The sequence below is a fragment of the Rhea americana genome, unplaced genomic scaffold, assembly GCF_003343005.1.
Source record: "Rhea americana isolate MKP2758 unplaced genomic scaffold, rheAme1 scaffold_225, whole genome shotgun sequence".
NCBI lineage: Eukaryota > Metazoa > Chordata > Aves > Rheiformes > Rheidae > Rhea > Rhea americana.
In genome coordinates, this window is record NW_028186341.1 from 1,049,166 (window position 1) to 1,071,671 (window position 22,506).

Below are 22,506 nucleotides of genomic sequence, written 5' to 3' on the forward strand. Positions count from 1 at the left end.
CAGGCAGATTATTAATAGTGTTTCAGTGGAGATCCTGGCCAAGTGAAAGGACTTGACATCTACACACACATGGAGACAGTAGAGTCTTGTCTCAGAGTTCAGTACTGTACTGGGATTTCCTTAATCTGTTCCACACTTTATCTGCGAGTGCTGATTTCCTACTGCCTGCTTCAGAATTACTGTAAAGCCTGAAAACACCGGGAAAAATCAGGCAGAGCATCTAGGCAGGAGGCTTTAGGGGATTCCTTTGAATTCAATTTTGAATTTAATTAAAGGCTAAACACCTTTTTGTTTTCTTAAGAGATTGTAGGCAGCCTGGAAACCCTTTTCCTGTGTCTGTACAGCGGAAGGGGGAAAGRGTGCCACAGGCGTGTTTCTCAGCTCTGTAGCTTGTGGTGGCTGCTGTGGGGAAGATGCACCAGTGGCAGTGATACTCCACTTGTAAAAGATTTTGAAGCCTTCCCCCCCTGCGCCCCCCCCCCCGGAATACATACAGTCTTTTGGTTACAGTTTGTCTAACTGGTAGATATGGAGCGGATTAGGAAATGTTTTCACAATCCCCCAAAGTTGTCATAAGCTGAAGAAAGATTCTGTGGTCTCTGTCCTGGCTGTGCGGTAGACCGGATTGGGAGCTGCTTGGATTGAATCCAAGGTATTATTTTGTTTGCTGAGTTAGTTCTAACCTCAGTTCGCTGTGTGGACACACCAGGGTTTTGCTGGAACGAGGAAGAGGAGGAGAGCAGAGGCGACAGGAGGTAGGAGTGCTCCTGAAGGCAGTGCTGGCTTAAGTTGGTTTGAAGTGCTAATGAACTGATGGGGTTAGCTGCTTTGCTCTTGAAGGTGAGGACAGCATTTGAGTGGGAGACTCTTTGGCTGAGATTCTTTTCTACAGATGTAGCTAAGCTGTTCCCCCTCCCCCCTCTTTTTTTCTTTTTTTCCTCTCTCTTGAGGTTTTCTTTTATATCAGTGGAGAAAAAACGGATGTTTCTGAAGCACAGCTTGTCTTGTCCTAAATAGACATCTTGAACTAATTGAGCATTACATGCCATGGAAGTGCCTGCTTCTTTTTCCATCTAGCTTTTTCCTTTTCTCTCCAGAGAGCTGAGTCAACTAGCTTAGATGTAATGTCCACATCGCTTACGTGTAGAATTGGGTGGCTTGAATCTGCCCCCTGGGGCTCAGTTGGCAGCACAGGATGAGAGGGGATGTTGCTGAAAAGAAAGAAAAACGTTTGGGAGTGGAGTGGCCCTGAAGAGGGAGAACCGAAAGGCTGGAGTCCTTGATCGTGGCCAACTATGACATACATCTCACTGAATGGAAACTGCCCCGTTCAAGGCCAAATCTTGGGTGCTGGCTTAACGTGGAAGACTGTACAAGCTCCTCTTAGCTGCAGCTTTCCCCTTTTCAGCAGAGAGAAGAGGTGATGTGATCTCTAGGTGTGGTTCCGCCATCGGGTTTTTGCGTCCTGGCCGTTTTAATGAGAACCACCACGTGCACTAGCTGAAGGTGCCACAGATATCTGTGGAGAAAGGTGAAGCCCCTCGCTCGGCTCTCGTAGGGTTGGCCATTTCTTTAGCTGGGATCCGTCCACGTGGGAATGTGCTGCTCCACAGGGAGACGTCCTGGCAGCAAGCTCCGAGGAGCACTTAACACCCCAGCAAAGGGGAGAGTGTGGTACTGTCAAGGGGCTTTTCCCACGTTTCTCCCATCTGTGGTCAGATACGCATAGCTGGGGGAAGGCACACTGAAAACGACCAAAAAGCTTTTTGTTTTAACTCTCCAACTTGAGCCTAGATCGCACAAAGCAAACCCTTGGAGCCCAGCGAAGGGGGTTTTGTGGAGAAGTAAAGCTCATTGTCCGCTCTGGTGTTCAGACCCTTGGGAAATTGCGACCATTGTTTGGGCTATTATCGCTTAGTAAAAGCTTTGCTTTTCCTCCTTCAGTGTCCTGAAAATCTGCTTCTGCGCTTTTAAAAATAACCCAGCCTGAGCTGCCGTTGGGAGCATTCACAGAGGAAATTCTTCAGCAGTTTAAAACAAAGTGAGTGGCGGGGGGGGAAGGCCCTCCTTGAAGCGCTTTTACTTGTCGGGGAAGAGCGACTGTGCTGGAGTCCGGCTTCCGCTCTCTGGAGGAAGCGCCGGCAGTAGGCTCGCTTGCCGGCAGCCTCGGAGGGGCTCGGGGCCGGCGCAGTCCCAGTGGGGAGCCAGGGCTTGCCCCGACCACCATGGGACAGACGGAGCGGTGCAGCTCTCCCGGAGGAGTACTTTTTGGGGCCGTTGTATGCGCTGATGCTCACTGATGGAGTTCGTGTGTTTTGTGCTTGATGATAAAAGGAAAAAGGAGTTTTCCTGGGTTTTCTTTCTACCTGTTTGTAACGGAGGCTGCTCCAAGAGAGGTAACTCATGCGACCTGAATTTCAGCCTTAGTGCAAAGGATGCGCAGCCTTTTGGGTGCCTCTGCCTTGGGGTGCAAGTTCAGCAACAGCTTCTGGGTGCTGCCTCAGGGCAACTATTGGCGCAGGATGCAGTGGGAATACTGACGCTGCATATTTCTTATGCTCTGGCTCTGACTACGAGGAGGAAAGTATTCCGGTTTTGGTTTGCCTTTTTATTTATTTATTTTTCCCCTTAGAGCGAGCAGTGCAGTTTGTGCTGTTGAAATGTCCTGGCCAGCAGCTGCTGCCCACGTACAGCACAGAAATGTGTGTTTCGCGGTCGAGAGGCATGTTTGCTCTGGGTGTGCCTTCATTTTGTTCGGTGCAAGCATCCACACGTACGGCTGGACTTTAAGCTTTGCTCTTCTTTGCCGCTGAGCGGTGGAAGCATCATTCACGCTAGTAATCTGTGCTTGGTGCAGGCCGGAGTGTGTCCATTGACACTTGGAGTTGGTTTTGAAGTAAATTTTTGCTTGGAGCTGTGTGTTGCTTGGAGGCCACGGGATGAGGAAGGAGCTGCCTGGGGTGACACTGGGCTGCAGCAGAGCAGTAGAAGACACCTGGTAGTTGAGAGGCTGAAGGCTGGGGTCTGGGCTCAGTTTCCCCATGGAAATTGTGAATGAATTCTGGCAAGTTATTCCTCTTCCATGCCTCAGTTTCTCCACTGGAAAATGAATACAGCACAGCTTGCCTTTCCCTTGCAGTGAGCATCTTGCAGAGTTGTCAGACTCCACGTAGAGACGTCAGAAAACCAACAGTGATACACACATTGGAGAAGTGCCTTACCTGAGGTCTGCAAGGCGTGGTGAGATCCGGCACAGGAGGGCTGTGGGAAGCCTCGTGTTTGTTTAAGCTGTGTCCAAGCAAGCGCTGAGACACCTTAGGTGGGGCGTGATGCAGTAGCTGGACRCTGTACCTGCAGAGAGTGCTGAAGGCAGTCTTTTCCTTAAAAAGAAGGATAGAAAGGATTTGTGAGTATCTGCATGTTCATTAGCAGCAAGCAAGAGTTGTGTGGTGTGTTCCCCCCCCCCGCCCCCGTTTTAGTATCTGTGATACACACAGACATATATTGTGTAAGAGGATGGGAGAARGACATAGTCCTGCAGTAGCTAAAGCCTGTCGCTCCCTAACACTGATTGATGGTACTTGCAATTTTTTAGGTCCTCACATGCGTCATTAAAATGATTTCTGTGCCTGTTTTTAAAGAATCTACTGTTTGTGTTTTAGCTAATATTCATAGGACTTGTCCAGAACCATATGTTAAGAATATAACTGTTTTTTATTTTTTTCTTTAGCATTTGTGTCTAAATATATCTAATAAAAATGCAGACTGGAGCTCTTTAATGAGGCGATAAGTCATTCCTGCTTCTCTTCTTTTTAAGACAAAACCACCTCATACACTGGCTTCTTTTTGTGTGAACCTCTGCTTTGCATTTCTACACATTCATCATAGCATGAAGGCGCTTACAAAAGGCAGGAAGAAAAGACTGCGCTGAGCTGACCACTTTGGCTTGCACAGACCTGGACTCTTGCAAAGGGAAAACCCTCAGCTTTGGCTAGGGTGAGTGTGGGCTGCCTGTGACTGCATGTGATGATGGAAAGCGTTTTTTATAAAATACACTGCTGCACAAGTTCAGCATGGCCTCGAATTTTGGACTGAAGACACGGAGCCATTAGGAAGCTGTTTGCAAGTGGAAATACTTCCAGTTTTCTTCCTTCCCCTTGCAAAATCTCTCCATGCAAGGGGTTGCATGGTTGTCTTGATGTTTCTGCCCCTCCAGGGGGAAATCTTTTTATCGTTAGCACCTGACTTCTTGGCTAAGTTGGTGGCTGAGGTTGTGCGCAGCAATGTGCAAGTGGTGGCAGAAGCAAGAGCAGCACTCCTGGGCCCTGGCGCAGGGGTRTGCCGTTTGCAGGAGGAAATAGCTTTGCTCCAGGAACAGCTCTGGTTTTCAAGCACGTTTTAGCTGTGACCGGGTGTGCTGCGGCAGCAAATGTACCGCGGTTGCGGTTTGACAGCTGAAGGCAGCGTGGAACTGCTAAATCAGATTACGTTGCGCATGGTGGCTGCGCGTGAAATCCCTGGTGGCTGCGTGGCATTGGTTGCACAACGTTTTTCCGGTGCGGCACAGGCGGCTTTCTAAGCTCTCGTGCCTGGATGCTCATTTGCATCCCAGTGCTGCCACTCCGCCAGGACGGCTGTTCGCGGGGTTGCGCTGTGAACCCCCCTGCCGAAGTGGCCGAGGCAGTGAAGGATCGAAGAGAGTTTTCCTTTTTTCCCTGAGCTTGCGGGTTGACCCTACGGTAGTTGGTTTAGAGACAAGCCGTATCTTGGGACCTCGCTCTACTTTCGCCAGGGAACACCCATTGCCTGGCTGAGCTCCAGCGCTTGATTCACCTGGCTGGAGGAAGAGGAGGAGGAGGAGGGAGTCCCAGCAATTCCAACTTGAGATCAAAGACAGAAAGCCAGCATTTTAGTRCAGAAAACAGCAGATCTGTGAGTCATGGGTTAACCACAAAGTATGCCAAAGTGGCCATGAAGAATGAGGAGTTCTCAGAAATGCCCACCTGCATGAAAAGTTTCTGATGGAAAGTAGGCAGGGTTGTTTCTTAAATTTTAATGGCCTCTTTTAACAGGCGGTCGAACCCTGCTAATCAGATTTAGTGCGGCCTTGCGTAAGAAGAGGTGCTTTATTTACAGACAGTACATCGTGCACTGAAGCACGACGATAAATTATTTAACGTTAGCTGTGCCGAGCAGTGAGCCAGGTGCGCGCGGGGCTGCGTCATCTCGCCGCTTCCCAGCTTGGCGGCGGCTAACTCGCAAAACCCAGCCGTTTGCAGAAGCGGTTTCTCGGTTATTAATGTTAATTAACAGGGTTCTGCTCGATAAATATTCCTGCAGCAGGYGCTCGCAAAAACATACGCGGTGTTAAGCTCTTTGCCTGTGTAACGAGTACGTACGTAGCTGTGGTGTTAATTAGGCGCACGCCCTGGAAGACGCGTCCCCTCGTGGGATCGGCAGCTTTGGCGTTCGGCTGCTTGCGGTGGGTAGAGCAGGTCTCCTCGGAGACCCGCTCGCAGCCTCGTGCCGCGGGCAGGCTGTCAGAAAGATTTGCGGCCTTCGTTTGAATCGTCAGCTTCTTTTCCGCGCGCACCACTTGCAAAACAGCCTGGTTTCTAATATTAGTTATTTTCAGATCTGCCATTAGTGCCCTGTTTTCAGACAAAGTGACAAAGTGGCTGCTTGATGCGTTCTCCAGATGGGGGGCAGGATTTGTGCATTATTCAAAAAAAAAAAAAAAAAAGAAAAAAAAAGGCGCTTTTTGCAGTAAAAGAACGACACTCCTTGTGCTGACAGCAGTTTTACAGCTCTGCCTCCTAATAACTGCCCACCAACAACACCCCCTGCGTCCACCTTAAGCAAGTAACCCTGTTCCAAAGAGAAAATTTCCCTGGAAAATGCGGCAGCGCTGTTTGTTCTGCAGAGTCCTGTAGGGACTTTTATTGCTCTGATTTAATATCCTTGCTGATGGGATGTTCCCATTGCAGGTGAAACATCCTGGAGAGACATCCTCTCTCTATAGCTTGGTGGAAAAACTCTTTTCCTGCTTGTTTTAACACCTAGAGCTGCAGAATGGAAGAGGGTAGTACTTTACTGTATAGGTAACTAATATTGTGCTAAATGAAAACCTAGATGTGCTTTAATTTTTGTATGAGTTCAGGATGAAAAAGCAGCATGAGATCAGCAGGTCTTCCCAGCAAGGGGAGAGATGTTTTCTCAAACAGTTACACTTTGTCCTCAGTTTTAAATTTTCGATATCATCCAGCAAAACTCTTGGTTTTGCTGTTTGATTAAAATTTGCATTTAGATTGGCTGCCTGAAGGGGAGTCACTTGCTAGGGGAGATGGGGCTATATGGCTGCAGCCTCGCACAGATCTGACTGCAAGTAATGGCATTTACATAAAAACCATTAGCTCTGTTATTGATAAACATGAAAGGCACCTATTTCATTTAATTTTCTGACGAGGAGGCCTTAATATAGGCATACTATAGCATGGCAGTAGTAACATTTCTGCCCCCTCTTCCCTCCCTACTGACCCCTTGCTGTTTTACGGACAAGTTGTGGTTGGGTTTGGTTGGGAGAGAGATGTAGAGTTATTTCTATTCCAGTTTACTAGAGTAGCCAGTTGTCTTGCTACATGGTAGGAAATTATTTAATGCTCATCTTAGGAGGTGTCTCTATTAATTGAACAGGGATTTAATATCTCCCTGAAGCATAACTGAGCTATGTGTGGTGTATATTAACATGTGTGTCTAGTGGTGGGTTTTTTCTTTTCTCCACATCACAGCCTCATCCTGTGGGTAATCTTTTGTTTAATCAAAATGGGTTTAAACAGAAGTTAGTGGCTCCTTATTAAGAGATAAACTTTGAGACAAAAAAGAAAAAGTTAAAAGAATGTCTTTGATGCACACTAGATCGTGGCACATCTAATCCTTCAGGACTGTGTCTTGGCACAGTAATTCCTGTCTGTATTAGCCAGCGCAGAAAACTTTGGTTCGCTGCTCCCTGTGTCATGCGCTTGCCCACACGTGTAGCGATGCGCTGGTGTCCCAATGAGGTACGATGAACTGTCTCCGTAAGAACGACTTCTGTGCAACTCTTGGTGCCACTTTAAGTAAACATCCCACTTTCCCTGTGGGATGCAAAAGGACTGACGTTTTGAGAGCCTCCTGAGGCAGCTGGTTCCTGAGCCGATTCCAAACACAGCAGCATTTGCTTAAGAGACTTTGAGCTTTGCCAGCTCTTTCAGTACTTGACCTCGGTGGAGGTGGTCTGTTTTGCTTTGCAAAACTGGCCTACTTCTTGGGAGGTTGTTTTGTTTTTCCTTGTTCTTGCTTTGTATATACTTACTGCTTTTTTTTCTTTCTGCCCTCTCTGATAGGTTCCAGACAAATGAGTAGAGTCGAATACAGAAGAGGGACAGGTTCCAGTTGATCGCCTTGTTCAGTAAGTAATTTCACAACATTTCAAGAATGAGACTTTCTGTGGTGCGTAATGTTGGTTTAGAATTGACTTCAGTGGGAAGCAGCATTTAAGCTGTGTGCGTGGACAACGCTATCTGAGAAATACAAGCTCCCTTGAGTTAACTCTTGTTTTGTTTTGGGAGAAGTGGATGTTGAGTGCTTCAGTTCCTTTTATCTGAAGTGTTTACTTTTGCTTGTATCCCACTTGCAGTCGGTGTGCCCATTTTAGCAGACTGCAGAACTGGTGCCTGGTACCTGCTCAAGGCTGCAGGGAATCTACATTAAAGGCATTACCACGTAGTTTAGCAATGTATCACATGCAGCTTCCTGTGCTGAAGAACAGGAGAGGCCCTAGAGTTAGAAGAGCAAAGGTTCACCTCCTCTATCCAGCCTGGAGTAGATGTTGAACTGGATGAGAGACCTTCTGTGGCAAATGCAGGAGTTAACTTGTAGAGGTGTGCTGTGAAATTGGGCAATTGAGGAAATGCATTTGGCTTTACTTGTGACCTGGAAAGGGGAAGAGAGAAGAACTAGACAGTGCTGTCTAGGCCACAGTAATGATGGCAGTATTTTTTTTCTGAAGAGAAAATTATTATTTCATGGGGAGTTTTTACACATTAAAATATCTTGCGCGCATACTAATAGGCAGCAGTAACCAGCCTGTGCTTTATGAGGTGTCTAGAAATATTTTAAGCCTGCTTCTGCAAGAGACTTTAGCTAATAAATACTGGTTAATTGGAATATCTTTACCCATCTGATGCAGTAGCATAGCCAGACTGAAATGGTTAACAGCTTACTGTGGAACTGGGGAGGATACTTGGCTTCGGGATGTAAAATGAAGGCACGGGCACAGCAGGTGAGTGTGGGAGCTGCACTGATTGACTGAAACCACTGCGCAATTAAGTTTATTGTAACTGTCYTAACAGGCAGCTCCCCTAAGGATAACATGGGATGATGAATTTTAAAATTGAGGGTGTTCGTTAACAAAGGACAAGGACAAAATAATACACTTTAAGACCGGAGTGTTTCAGCAGGTTGATTTAAATACATCCTGGGAGAAGGGCAGAGAATTTGCCTGCTTCTCTGCAAAAAGGGGAAAATGAGGCTTTTGTGTTTGTGTATTCCTAACTTTTCTTGTGTATTTGACCAGTATAGCCTGACACGCCAGGTGTCCTTGGTTCAGGTGTTCTGTCCCTACATATTACAGTATTGACTAGCCTGTTAGACCACTGGATTCAGGACAGTCTTTATGCCTGACTTGTGTAGTGTGCCAAACACCGTGGGGACTGTCTTCTCAGCTAGAACTTAGCTACTGTAACAAAAATAATGAATAATAAAACTGGAAGTAGCGGGGAGGTCATGTGAAGAACAAACGATGCTCTTATTGACCAACGGTGCCATCATGCCACAGCCTTAATCGACAGATCTAATCCTGATGCGTCTTTAGAGTCTCATCTGCTGACTTCAGTAGCTAAAATAAGTCGATATCATTGAATTATCTTTCTCCTTGCACATCTTAAGCAGAACATAGTAAGTTGTAGCTGTATCTGCAGAAGGCCACAGGGCTGCACGGGCTTCCCTCAGGGCATAATTTGGCCTGCAGAMCATTTATTGCAGCTGGTGGTGTGTGTAGCAGGCTCAGCATTGACCTTCAGCACCTGAGCTGCATTTGTAGGCTTGGTAGCTGGAAGAATGAACATAGGAGACCAGGATTTCAGGTTTGGAGTTCCTCTGCAAAGCAGAAGACTGTAATTAGAGCAAAAAGATTGTGTATATGAATTTAGATCAGTRGGAGATAGCTAAGGGAGGAGCTGTTCTTTGCAGAGAGCTGGAACAGTGATTGCCATAGTGCAGGATGAGAAAATAACTGATTTCAAGGGAATCTTTTAATAAGTCATTCTTACATCAGACTGTCTCTGTGGCACTAAATACCTACAAATTGGGCTGGTACTAGAATATGAACATATTTTTGGGAGACTTTGCTTCGAGAATCACCAGAGGCTTTCTGGCTTGGCAACGAAGCTATTCTTCCCAGAAGAASCCACAGCCTGTTCCCCCTTGTGATGGATATATTTCTCATCTTGTGAAGGGGAAGAGCCTGAAGGCAGTGGGGGTTGTGCCTTGCCATCTACTCAGCTACCCCATCAAAATACTTAAAGATCTTTGAGTTCCTCTCTGACTCTCCTGGCTACTCTGTAATAGCTTGGAAGAAGAAAGCTTTGCAGGAAATAATTTCATTAATGGCAAAGATGGATTGCTAAATTAAATTACAGTTGCCTCAAAATACAACAAACAAGCCCTTGAGTTGCAGGAGGCCAAAGGTCTCTCCTGTCTGCAGCAAAGGCTTGTTCAAGTGGCTTTGGGAAAAGTACAGGAATAGGGTGACTTTTCCTGGCTGTGTTGCTTCTCCAGAGGGAAAGAAGCCTCCAGTGGTTGGAGGTGAGGTGCTCTCTGAGGCAGGGAAGGTATTTTTGTAACTAACAGCCCCAGGATTTTTTTCTCATCTATTTATTAAGTTGCTTTTTGAACGCACATATGATTTTGGTCTCTGTCCTGCTGCAGGGCATTTCACAGTTTAACTTTGTGTGATGAACCACCTCCTTTTGGTCACTTTGAACCTGCTGCTGACTAGTTTAATTTAATAAACTCCTGCATAGTGTGTTGTTGGCATGTTTGCCTATTCCATGCTATTTTGGGCTCTGTAGATCCCTGCCATTGCCTTGTCAGAGTCTTTTTTTTTTTTTTTCAGACTGAAAAGTCCTAATCTAATTTAACTCTGGTAGTTCCTGTGGTGGTTCTTTGACCATCCTCTTCTCTTTTGATGCTTCCCCTCTACTCAGCCCTGATGAGGCCACATCTGGAGTACTGGGTCCAGTTCTGGGCTCCCCAGTACAAGAGAGACATAGAACCACTGGAGAGAGTCCAGCGTAGGGCTATGAAGATGGTCAGAGGGCTGGAGCATCTCTCCTGTGAGGAAAAGCTGTGAGAGCTGGGCCTGTTTAGCCTGGGGAAAAGAAGACTGAGGGGGGATCTTATCAATGTGTATAAATTCCTTAAGGGAGCGTGTCAAGAGGATGGGGCTGGACTCTTTTCAGTGGTGCCAAGTGACAGGACAAGAGGCATTAGGCACAAACTGAAACACAGGAAGTTCTACCTGATAGCACKGGAACAGGTTGCTCAGAGAGGTTGTGGAGTCTCCTTCTCTGGAGATACTGAAAACCAGCCTGGATGTGATCCTGTCTGCCATGCTGTAGGTGACCCTGCTTGAGCAGGGGAGTTGAACTACATGATCTCCAGAGGTCCCTTCCAACCTTACCAATTCTGAGAATGTAAGGAAGAGCTTCTTGACTGTGAGAGGAACAGAACCCTGGCACAGGTTGCCCAGAGAGGTTGTAGAGTCTCCTTGTCTGGAGATATTGAAAACCAGCCTGGATGTGATCCTGTGCAGCGTGCTGTAGGTGACCTGGCTTGAGCAGGGCGGTTGGGCTAGGTGATCTCCAGAGGTCCCTTCTAACCTCAACTGTTCCGTGGTTCTGTGATACGAGCTTATGGTCATGATGCAGTTCTAGTTTTCCTCTTAAATGCTCTTATGAGAAGCTTGAAAGAACCGTTAGGTATCTGAGGACCTGTCCTCTTGTTTCAATCCTTAACTGTATTTATCACCCTGGAAAAGGAACTAGAAGTTTTGTGTGGCCTGCAGGACACTTTCTTTAAATAAGTAGAAGTTTACATGTCTAATCTGAATTTCTTATCAGGAAAGCTATGAATAAACCTGATGCATTCCAGTGTGTTGAATCACCAGGACAATGAAGTACTGAACAGAGTCCTGAAAGACATTGTGCAGCCTTGTGCTGCCCGCAAGGATACRAGATGCATCTTTCTTTACTGCAGAAGCCTCAGGATCTCTAAATGGAGATGAGGAACATTCTGGATGTTAGAGCTTCTCCTTTGATTTAGGGGGAAAATGGTATCTAAAGAGAGAAAAGTTCACGTGTAGATAAACTGCTATCATCAAAGAAGTACTGATTCTGCAAGGGAAAGTGATGCCCCTCCATCCCATATGCTGTGCAAAAGTGCTGTTCATTCTGATAGTGCTGTGGCTTCCAAAAGGTTGACTTCAAGAACTGAAAGAGCACCCCATGATTAAAATCTTCATGTCTAGGGTGGTAGTTTCAAGTCTGCAGTGAGGGTGTGCCTGGGAAGCTACAGGCCACGCATGGCTCTGCAGATCGTCAAGCCTGGGGCCAAGTGGTGGTTTTGACTATCTGCTCTTGGTCATAGCTGCGATGTGGGAGCCATGATTCACCTTATGGCRGCTCAAAGTCCTGCCCTGTGGGCAACCTGAGAAACCTTGGTGACTGTTCAGCTGTGGATCATTTAGATGTTTCCTCCCTCTTCTTTAGCATTGACACAGAGCTCAGCAGATTACTTGGAGGTTCCGTGTTGTTCCTGGCCTCTGGGCTTATCCTTCCAAGTCCTGGGTCATCCTCACCCACTGCTGCCAGCTACCATGGCTGTTTCTGCCATGGCATATTTCTCTCTCTCTCTCTCTTTTTTTTTTTTACCTCCTTCCCCTTCCTTTCCTTTCCTCCTTTGATACCTGCCTTTAAAACCAAAGAACTTGAGCAGTCATTAGGACTTGTCTGAGMATTCTTGGTGGGTTTTGCTCTTTTCGCAGAAGCCAAAAGGAACCTGCATCTATCTGCCACTTATTTCAAGGTGTTTGCACCCACATTCAGCACCGATGGAGAACGACTGTTCCAGCACTGTGCCAAAACCCTTGTAGCCAGAGACTGATGTTTGTTCTTCTACACCAGTTCCTAGTATCACAGTAACTTTGTAACCAATTGTTACTTGGTCCAGAATCCCAAATCCTCCTAGCCGTTTTCTCCTGAAGACGTCTACGTCGCTGCCTGTGGCCAGGAAAGTGTATGAACAAATATACAACAAATCTCAGTGCAGATTTGTCCAGACACTGATAACCCTAACTCCCCAAAGCCTYGCCTGGCCTGCCGAGACTTATAACCTCTGGTGCGGTGGGCACACTGAGCTGCCCCCCGTGTTCACGCAGTCCTGAGTCCCAGCTGGTGAGTCCCCAGGCACCGGACGTGTGAGGCAGGAGCAGGAGAGGGGAGAGGACGGCATCCAGAAGCAGTAGGTTGGGCTGGGGTTAACTGCTCTCCAGGGCATCCCAGTTCCTGCTTGCTTGGGTTGATGGAGTGTTGACTGGAGTTTTTTTATTCTTTCCCTGCCCCCTTATTATACTTGTTTTATCGTTTTTTCTCATTTTTTACACATGCCTGTGTGAAGCTGCAGTTAGCTAGCTTGCCCACCCACAGACAGCCTACTGTTAACAGTTTCAGATGAAGCTTAGTAAGATAGTAAATTTAGAGTAATTTTTAATCTGGCTAAGGTAGAAGCAGCCAGTTTGGCTGTTCTTTATGTTGACTTCAACATTATTTCTGGTTGGGCAGACCTTAGAGGGTGTTCATGTGCCAGAGATATCTCTCTCCCTCTGAAAGAGGCATCAGCTTTTCCTGGTCAGCACTGGAAGGCTGCATCTTTTTTGTTTGGTTTGTTTGTTTGTTTATTTATTTATTTGTTCTTTCTGTGTATTGACTGAGTAATGTAGCCGGCATGGAAAGGACTTGTAAAATGCTGAATTATGTGTTGGATGTTTTCTCTACCCAGGAAAATACCTCCTGGTGGAGAGACGCCAGGTAGGGGAAACCTCATTTGTGAGCTTGGAGCGAGGGGAGGTTTGGAGACCTCACTGGGATCCCTGCTGCGATGCAGTGATGCTTGGAAAGCGGCGTGCTACGAACGGCGAGCTCCGAGAAGCCAGCTAGCCCAGGGGGGCTTTTTCATTTAATACCGGGTATTGAATTTTATCCTTGGGCTGCCTGGGACAATGCCGTGCTGGTGGGACTGTAACAGTCTGCCTTTGTGGCAGAATTACAAAGGCGGCAGTATGTGCTGAAACGCTCCTGCTTGCGAAGCCTGTAGTATCAGTTCGGGTTCTGTTCTCCTTCCTTCCCCTCCAGGATTTGGTTCAGATTTAGGTAGAATAAGTCACTGTTCRCATGTTTAGTTCTTTCTTGCTTGCATTTTTTTCTTGAGTCACATGATGGGTGAGAGGAAGAGAGCTCAAGTGAGGCTAAAACTGTCCTGTTGCACGCAAGATCCTGCATAATGTGTTGATGCAGGTCTGGAACTCTGCATCCTCCTTACTCTCTCTGCATTGCTTTTCTTCCCCCCAGTATTAAGTAGCAAGGCCCAGTAACCTCCTGTCTGGTGGTGGCTCCTCTGCCCCCTTCTCTGGGCTGTTCCGCAGGTTTGTTCCTCAACAGCTCCTGGGAGACAGTCTCTGCAGATTCCCTAGCTGTATTTCTCATGCTCTTTCTGCTATTGGGACAAAATCTAGAGCAGTTTCTTTTTAATGTTCTGTTGTCTAGTCCCCTTTCCCAAGGGTAGAGGGAGAATCTATTCAGAAACGTCATGCAGGGTTTTTATTTGAGGCAGGAGTAGACATTTGCTGAGACTTAGAGTAGCAGAGAAAGATAAGCAGAGAGCTACTGGTCTTGCAGCTGTGGATTTTTATATCGAGGTAGAGGTCTTCAGGCTTTTTGCATGTTTGCTGTGTAGGACCTCTCTCTGCCACCTTTTCTTYGTATTGATGCACAAGCATGGTTTGGGGGCCTCTCACTGAGTGTTTGCTCTCTCCGCTGTAGAGGTAACAGCGGTTGGACAGACACCAAGTGTCCCCCGTGGRCCAGCTGGCGGCTTGCTGGGATGAGTCTCCTACGGTTATAGATTGAGTTGGGAGAAGAGCTGGGTTATGCCAGCCTGGAGCACTGTGGGTTTATGTAGGATGACTATGAAAGCACGCCTTATTGCTCRGACTTCACCAACATCCTCCCCCCAGATTAAGGGATAGCTCGATTCCAACACGTGTCCCAACTGGGCAAATGAGTCCAAACTCAAATTGCATTCCGACTTGCTGAAAGGATATTGTGTATGGAAGATAGATCGGCTGGAAAGCTGGACGGAGGCCAAGGAGTGGAGCCTGTAATGAAAGCCTCCTCATGACCGGACAAGCCTCATTGGGCCTGGCCTGGCAGTTGCTTTGGTTTGCTTTGTTTTCTTCCATTGCGTGCCCCGGGTACCGTAACGGTGGTGTGTGGCCATTTGGGAGGCAGATCTATTTGCGATGGCCATGCCTGCACCAGCCAGGCTCCATCTCCCCGCAAGCATCATCTTACAGACAATCTGAAAGCAGAGGCCTTGAGTGCTGAGGCTCCCTAAAAGATCCCATCGTAAGAACGGGGTTAGTAACTCTGGGGACTGGCCAGATTTCAGTTTGGTGTAATAACCTCTGGCATCCTTCGATTCCTCCTGAGTATGGTGTTGTTTACTTATCCAAAAGTGGGTAYGGGGAGTGTGTTCTGGTGGGAGTAATTTATGTGTATCTGCCTTTTGGCTTCTAGGAGGGGGATGGTGGGGGAAGACTAACACAAATACACCAAGGTACAAAGCCTTAGGACAGATTAAAACTTGCTTGTGATATGAAAACGTGATTATCTACTCTAATAAGGCTATCTCAAAGTGTTGAAGAAAGTAATAAGGAGGCTCTCCAGGAGGTTTGTATTACTATAGTAACACTTAGGAAGCAGAGAACGAGTAAGTAATGTTTGCCAGTCGTCCTAATTTGCTTCTATTAGTAAAATCTATAGCCGGCTGGAGGCGAACACTTTCTTGATAGCATCGGGCTTGAGAAAAGATTGAATAGTGAAATTTCARTTTGGCTAAAAGTACATTAGCTCGTGATGTCAGATGTAGCTTTTCTACACTGAAATCTTATGCGGTCGTTTGGAGAGGCCCCTGGGAATGGTCACAGGAAGAACAAGCAAAATCCTCCYGGCTTCGGCAGAAGTTAGGAAGCTTCCCGTGCGGTGCGATCCCGGAAGGCCCCGGTGTGCCGCAAAGCGGAAAGGATTTACTTTGCGGAATTGTCCTGTCATCGCTCGGCAGGATAATTGACTTCTGATTGTGGAAGAAACGCAGCCGAACAGTCGTGTTTGAGGTTATAAAGTCCTTTCCAAAAGGCATCGCTCTTCACTTAGGCAGCAACGGCACTGGCAACTGCAGGGAACTCACTGCTCCATCAGGTTGTGTTGATGTAGCAGCTGTTGTTGCTCAAAAAATGTTGTTTCTTCCTCCTTGACAGTCCTTCCTCCTCCCGCTGTGAATCAAAGGAAAAAGCRTGGGAATCAGTGTTGTGATCTACCAAATCATGACAAGACTTAAAATTTTCACTTCTGGAAGTGTTTTTTGTCACGTGCCTCCCTGTGCAAAATAAGGTTTGAACACGTGTGTGTTGGGATGTTTTGCTCACTGACGCTGATGGCTGGAAGATGCTTATTTCTTAGGGACCATGTTGCTGATACCAGCTCCAAAGCTGTGAGTTAAGAATGAGAAGCATCCTGTTTTCTTTTGGAGTGCTCAAATAAGATTAGTGGGATGCTTGACAGGGTGGAAGGGGGTATGATTGAATCCTATGCTTGTCGTTTAGTGACTTGACRTTTGTATTTCTCTTAGTTTACAAATGCAAGTGTTTTCTCATTGCTGGTTCTCCTGGTTCTGCCTAGGGTCTGAAAGTTAAATTGGGAGCTGTATGCTTTGCTCCTCTTTGCCTTTAACTGCAAGCTGATGGAGGTGCTGCTGGGGCATTAAGTGGAGGACTGTGTCACATCCAGGCAGCCCAGACTGGCCTGTCTGTGCTGCCAGTACGTACATGAGAAGTACCAAAACCTTATTTTTGATGAACTGAGGCTCTGAAGTGTGTGGCAGGTGTTTGAAGAGGAAGGCATTGGTTTGTGTTGCTGGCTTTCCGCAGTGTCTGTTACAAGAGTTAGATGTTTGCAAGGGTAGAAAAACCCTGAGATGTGAGATAGAGGATGACAAAGTACTTGGGAATGCAGGCTTTGCCTTAAGTAGGGGCTTGGAGCTCATCACTACACAAATACAAGATTGGTACCTCCTGCAGGCACCAGAAAGGGTGATATGATGGTCATGGGCATCTTGCTGTGAAAATGATGCTTGAGATTTAGAGCAGGAAATCGTGTTCCAGAGTACCAAGTGAAGAGTCTGYCTTACCTTGCTAGGAAGGATCACAGGATCGGTGGAGTTGGCAGGGAACTTTGAGATCATCTAGTCCAACATCCCTGCTCAAACAGGGTCACCTACAGCAGGTTGCTCGGGACCATATCCAGATGGCTTTTGAGCATCTTCAAGGATTAGAGACTCCACAACCTCTCTGAGGAAGCTGTTGGACTCCTTGGCAGAGTGGGTTTCATTGCTGGAGGCCAAAACCAGGACCTGCTTTGGACAGCACAGCAGAAAAGCTTCCCTGGAGCCTTGGGTGTTCATGGTATCATTTCTGGAAAGTTAGAAGCCTGTTTTGCATGTCAATGTGTGTATGATGGAAAGGGAACAGGATGGGTATGTCTGCAGCCGGGGCTCCAGGGCGAATTCACAGGCATCGCCTGGTGCTTCTACCTGGTCCCATCAGCCAGTGTGGATGTTGCAGGCTGAAGCTCAGGTCTTGCCTGGCAGCTCCCGTGAAAGCATTTCCAGGGCTGGATTTGAAGCGGGGAGAGAGGAAGATGAATGTGTCACCGCAGCGAAAGCAGCCCGACAGGAAGAGGGATGTGCTGCTCCCCAAAGTGCCGACATCCTCTGCTTCGTGCTGCCCGAGCCCGCTGCTGCCACCTTTAATGTGTCCTTTTAATTCCATCTCCAGGGCTTGCCATGAGACATCGCAAAGCTGTTAGCTTTGAGGAGGAAGGAAAACCTTTGCTAGGTCTCTAGGGAGCTAATTTATACCAGTACTCCTGGGTTTGCCAGTCAAGTGCGTCTTTGTTTCTAGCTGCTTTTGCCTCTGAGGTTTTCACGCAGGAAGAGCGAGATGATGTGTCAGAAAATGCTGGCTGTAGCTGTGCGGTTCGTAGTTGCGGATCTCTTGCCGGATGGGGAGGGAGAACTGACAAAATATTCAGCCTGAAATTGGATGTTTTAGGCTTTCTAGTCTACAGATATTTTCTTTTCCTTCTCAGCAAGTGATACATTCTTTCAACCTTTAACTTCTAGACTAAAGAACTTTATTTATTATTATTATTATTTTTATTTTATCAGTGAGAGTGGCAGGAGATTAGAAAATGTATGGGAACAGAGAACGATCCGGCCCTTTTTGGCCCCAATAAGAGATATCTGCAGGATACTACTGTCTGATGTCAGATATTAYTTCAGTGCAGTAACAAATTTTTAAATATTTAAAGAAATAAAGTTTGCGTTATGGTTGCACTCTTGAAGCTGTGATTTCAAAAAAGAAAATGGGTCAGAAGTTGGCTGCGAGCTATTGAACGCTGAGCTTTGCTTAATAGCCTAAATTAAAAGGACTATATGTCTGCCTTGAACACAGTATTTGTGCTCTCCAGAATTTTCTTTAAGTGGGGCAGAGGCTGAATGGGAAAGCTTATAAAAGGTCCACTGGAAATCCCAGATCAGCAGCGGGTAGAAATAGCAACATGAGAAAACCACCACCTCTTCTGATGACACGACTCGGATTTGGTTTTCAGAGAGGTTTTCCTTCTTCTGGAGAAGGTGGAAATGCAGAGGGTAACTTAGAAAAGTGAGTGCTGAAATCCAGTGTAATTGCTGGGTCTCCTGATTTTTATTTTATTCTTTTTTTAAATTTTTTCTTCTTGCTCTAGTGGAGCCCCCCACTTTTTTTTCCCTCCTACTGCTGTTATTCAGAGTAAGTGTTCCCATTATACTGTGTCTGTGAAAGGGTCTTTGATGCTGTCTAAGATGGATGATAAGAGAATTGACAAAGAGCAGCAGAATTTATAACGTATGAAGTGACTCTCTTCAGAGCGTTAATGAGCGGTGACCCAGGCACAGGTAAGTTGTCTGTACGTTTTTCCTTTTCCACCTAAACTTTGATCATTCCCTCCCTGGACAACCTGTCCTTCACCACCRTTAGCTTTGTCTCAGCTTTTGTCTACACTCAAAAGTTGAACCACTTTAACTGCAATTGATGTCTGCTCATGGGGAGTGAATAGAGCTCTGGTGACATAAAAGCATTTATAATAGCATAGCTCGTTCCTGTGCTGGAAGAGGAATAATGGATGTAAGTGAGATATAGCTTTGTAACCATAAAGCTATCTAAATTTAGAGTGTGGTTGTGCATTATAGCTGAACTGATATAATGTCTAGCTGGGGCTGGAGGGAAAGGTTTCGYTCCCAGTGTCATATTCCCACTGATGTTTCTGTGCTGGTTCTGATATACCTCTGATTACTTCTTTCTCCACAGAGATAGTTTTCTTCCAGCTTGGCTGCCTGAATCAGCTCAGAGTTGGTGCAGGTTTGGAAGTAGGGGAAGAGATCTCCCTTTCAGCAGCAACGGGCCATTAGATCAGCAGAGCTACGATGTGAAGCCACATCCTAAATGATGTCTGTTGTACCGGTAGTGCTTGTCAGTGCTTGAAAATTATTTGCAAGTTGGTCTGCTTTCTCCCCTGTGGTGAGTGGTGTGGGGCAACCGTTGTAGAAGTGCTGCTTTCACAGCACTTTGTTATCTAGCATTAAAATAGTTCTCTTGGAAAGAGTTGCATTTGCTTCTAGCCACTCTGCTTCAAARTCAGCGCACAGAACTGTGGGCGGATAGCCGATACGGCATATGCTGTGTGCAGTGTTCTGCCTGCGCTGGCCAGCTTTTAAAAAAAATAGTTTTGCACTTTCTTGCTGGATGTTGTTGGATACTTAATGGAGCTCGCTGGCAGTAAACCGCTCCCTCCCCAGGGATCTTTCCGGAGTCATTAGACTCAGTGAGGGATGATCTGGAAGAGTCTGTCATGTAAGAAACTGCTGCTTCGCTCAAGTGTGGAATGTTTTTATGGGCATGGGAGCTGTAAAGGGTCTCTGTCATCCATCACTGAGCAGCAGCAGAGCAGTAGCGGAGTTGTGCTTAGGATGCCGAAGGGCAGGCAGGAGGGCTAGGATCTCTTTCTAGAAATAAATATGTAACATGGATGATAGCATATAGCAAAAAAAAAAAAAAAAAGCTGAAAAGCTTTGCCTTAAAGGACAGTGTCAGTCCCCCCGGAGGAAATGTTATTATGAGGCCACAGAATGGCCAAGATTGGAAAGAACCAGTGGAGATCATCTAGTCCAAGCCCCCTGCTCAAGCAAGGTCATGTCGAGCACATTGCCCAGGATTGTGTCTAGGCAGCTTTTGAGCATCTCCAAGGATGGAGACTCCACAATGTCTCTGCACAACCTGGTGCAGGGCTCTGTTACCCTCATGAAGAAATGGAGACTGTGAGTTAGGAGAAGAGTTACTTGTAGAAAGTCATGGGGATGGCCTGCAAGGTAGCAGCTAGGGAGAGACATGGGGCAAGAATGTGCTGAGGCCTTCTTCTGGAAAATGTTCACTTTCACAAAGGATTTTAATGAAATTTTCAGATATTAATGTGATAATATTCTTAATAATGTTGTAATTTGAGGGGGAAAAACCTTTGCTGAACGAAACCTTGGGCAAAGTTTAAGGGAAAAAAATGCAAGTGAAATGGGAAGTGATAAGGAGTTGGCAGTCACACAACTATGGATTTGTGTGGGAAGGCCAAAAACGTACTCTGCCTCTTATCACGAGGATGAGAATAACAAGGCCTGGCCTGCCGTTACGAAGGCAGACGGGTGCCCCCGCTAACTGCCATCCTCCTGCAGTGTGGAGACAGAGACCTCTCCTTGCTGTACAGGAGGGGAGGGTTGGTCAGGAAGCAGAGCTCCCCGGGCACTTGAAGTCCCTGTCTAAAACCAGTCCAAAAACTAGTGCAGAGTGTGTTAAGAGAGCAACGTTTCTTTTCAGGAATTACCTCAATTAGAGGGTGTCATCAAGATGACACATACTACCAATGCATATATATGTGCAGGAATGGCTCTGAATGCAATGGACACCTTTAATGATGTCTCAGCATCTACCTCGCAGTGCAGAATCAATTTCACTAAAAACTGAGGGCCTAGATGAAATGTTGAGCCCGCATACTTTGACTTCATCTATCACTAAAAGTTAGTAAGTGCAGTCCAGACACATCACTTTAACCCCTGTGTCACCCCCAACCTGAGTGAGCAGGTTGGAGAAGCAGCTGTGAGCTGGATGGCAGAGGGAGCAAGTGGCTGTGCTGCATGGGATGAGCCTGGACTGGATCTGGCACGTGTGGGATGTGAGCAGTTGAGTCCCGGTGAGTCCTGCCTCCTGTCAAAGTCAGAGGGTTGGAGATGGGGTAACTAAGTGCAGTAGCAAGCATCTGTTGGCTTCTTCCCCTCATCCCACCCCAACCAAAAAATTGCTAGTATCTACTGATAGTGCCAGATCGTAGTAACACATGTAACGTGGAATTGTAAAACCAGCTAACTGGTTCTCTAGCCACAGTTAGGTTTATCTGGATCTTGGGCAATGCATCTGTCTTGAGTTAGCAAAGAGATGGTGACTGCCTGCACAGGGCAGTGACAAAGCTGACTTCTTAGTGGTGGCCCTGATATGCTGCAGTTTATAGCAGCTTCTCTGCAAACCATACCTTGTGTGTCCTCAGGAAAGCTACTGTGACCATGCAAGCTACCAGGAAAGCCTTGACACTTTTATAATCACGCTCATTTCCCTTGATGAGGTGCTAGATTCATGTGGAGACAGGTTTCCATCTTCTCCATTTGGTGTGAGAGCTGCTTGCAGCCCTGACCWGTCTCTTGGCTTCGTGGACACCATGGCCAGATGATGGTGAAATCTGCTGTCTGGGCAAGTAGAGCATACCACCTGGTGCCTGAGCTTTCCAGCAACATCGCCCACCAGTGTTTCTAAGGGATGACAGTATCTGAACAAGGTGACCCTGAAGCACTAGAAGGTGGRTTTTTAAGCAAGGCAGACCAGCCCRGGTGGCCAGTGAAGCRGCATCAGTGGGCAGTTGGAGACAGTGATGGACAGTTTGAAAATGTTCTCACGTCCTCTCTTGCAGGAAAACGTAACTTGAATGATGTTAAATTTGCTGCTAATGCACAGTGAGTAAGATCAGAGGCTAGAGGATGAGACTAGACAACATGAATGGCAGTTTGTGTTCCCAAACTCTCGTTTCTTTGAAAGTTATTTCAGGTTAGGAGCACTTTAACTTGATGCACTTTCCCACATGTGAAACAGATGGACCTGTGTTGCTGCTGAGCTTGAAGTCCAAGGGGTCTTAGAGAGACTCAGCCGTGCTTGAGCAACTGTTTTTGCAGTATTGGTTGAGGGAACTGTGCTTGGCCAGCTTCTGGGTTTATAGGAACTGGCAGCACTCAAGCCCTGGTGATGGGAATARAGCCAACGCTCTTCATCTCTAGGGATCCCGTGTCCAAGTTCAGCAGCAGGCAGAAGGGGATCTTCTCAAGGCTGTGTCAGAGAAGGGGTTAGAAGGAAAACAAGATTTTTAAACTACATAGTTATACTGTTGTGTTCATATCCAAGCTTTTCCTAGGCCGTACATACGTTGGGATGAGACTTCTAAAAGCTGGTGAGTTTTACGCTTCTTAGTGTCTGAGTCTTTGAATACGCTCCACATAAGTTTCCTTTCCAACTGCGTTGTTAAATGCATTTCCAACTGAAATAGATATATAATCAGCTGCCCTCTTAAAAAGGGGGGAAGAGCTCCAAATGTGCTTATTCTCATGGTAAAATCACAGTCACTGGCTACACTGTGTATTGTGGCTTTTTAGTTCACGTTGTGTGCTTACATGTGTTTTTCCCACTCTTGCAGATGTTCTTAGCTACTSTTTGTAGATCCAACAAACTGACCCWTATCTCAAWCCAAAAAATTGTCCATGTTAATTCAGCAAAGAATGGACTGATGTTCTTTCTAGGATAAACTTTTTTTTACAGTAGAAGGCAGCATTACTGTTCCCTTTGAGGTGTCTCAAGTGTTTCTTTTTTTTTCTTTCTTTCTTTTTTTTTTTTTT

The 22,506-nt window shown here is 46.5% G+C and overlaps 1 protein-coding gene across 6 annotated transcripts in view; it reads left to right on the plus strand.

Moving 5' to 3' along the window:
- Nucleotides 1-22,506, plus strand: part of EXTL3 (exostosin like glycosyltransferase 3) — a 120,744-nt gene that overhangs the window by 15,175 nt on the left and 83,063 nt on the right. For 4 of the 6 annotated variants that reach the window (XM_085305644.1, XM_085305642.1, XM_085305641.1 and 1 more), the window contains one exon: nt 7,383-7,447. The gene's annotated coding sequence lies outside the window, so the exon portion shown is untranslated. Of the gene's footprint in view, nt 1-2,266; nt 2,397-3,842; nt 3,997-7,382; nt 7,448-22,506 lie in introns of those variants that run through there. The other 2 variants (XM_085305648.1, XM_085305646.1) reach the window with 2 other exon arrangements.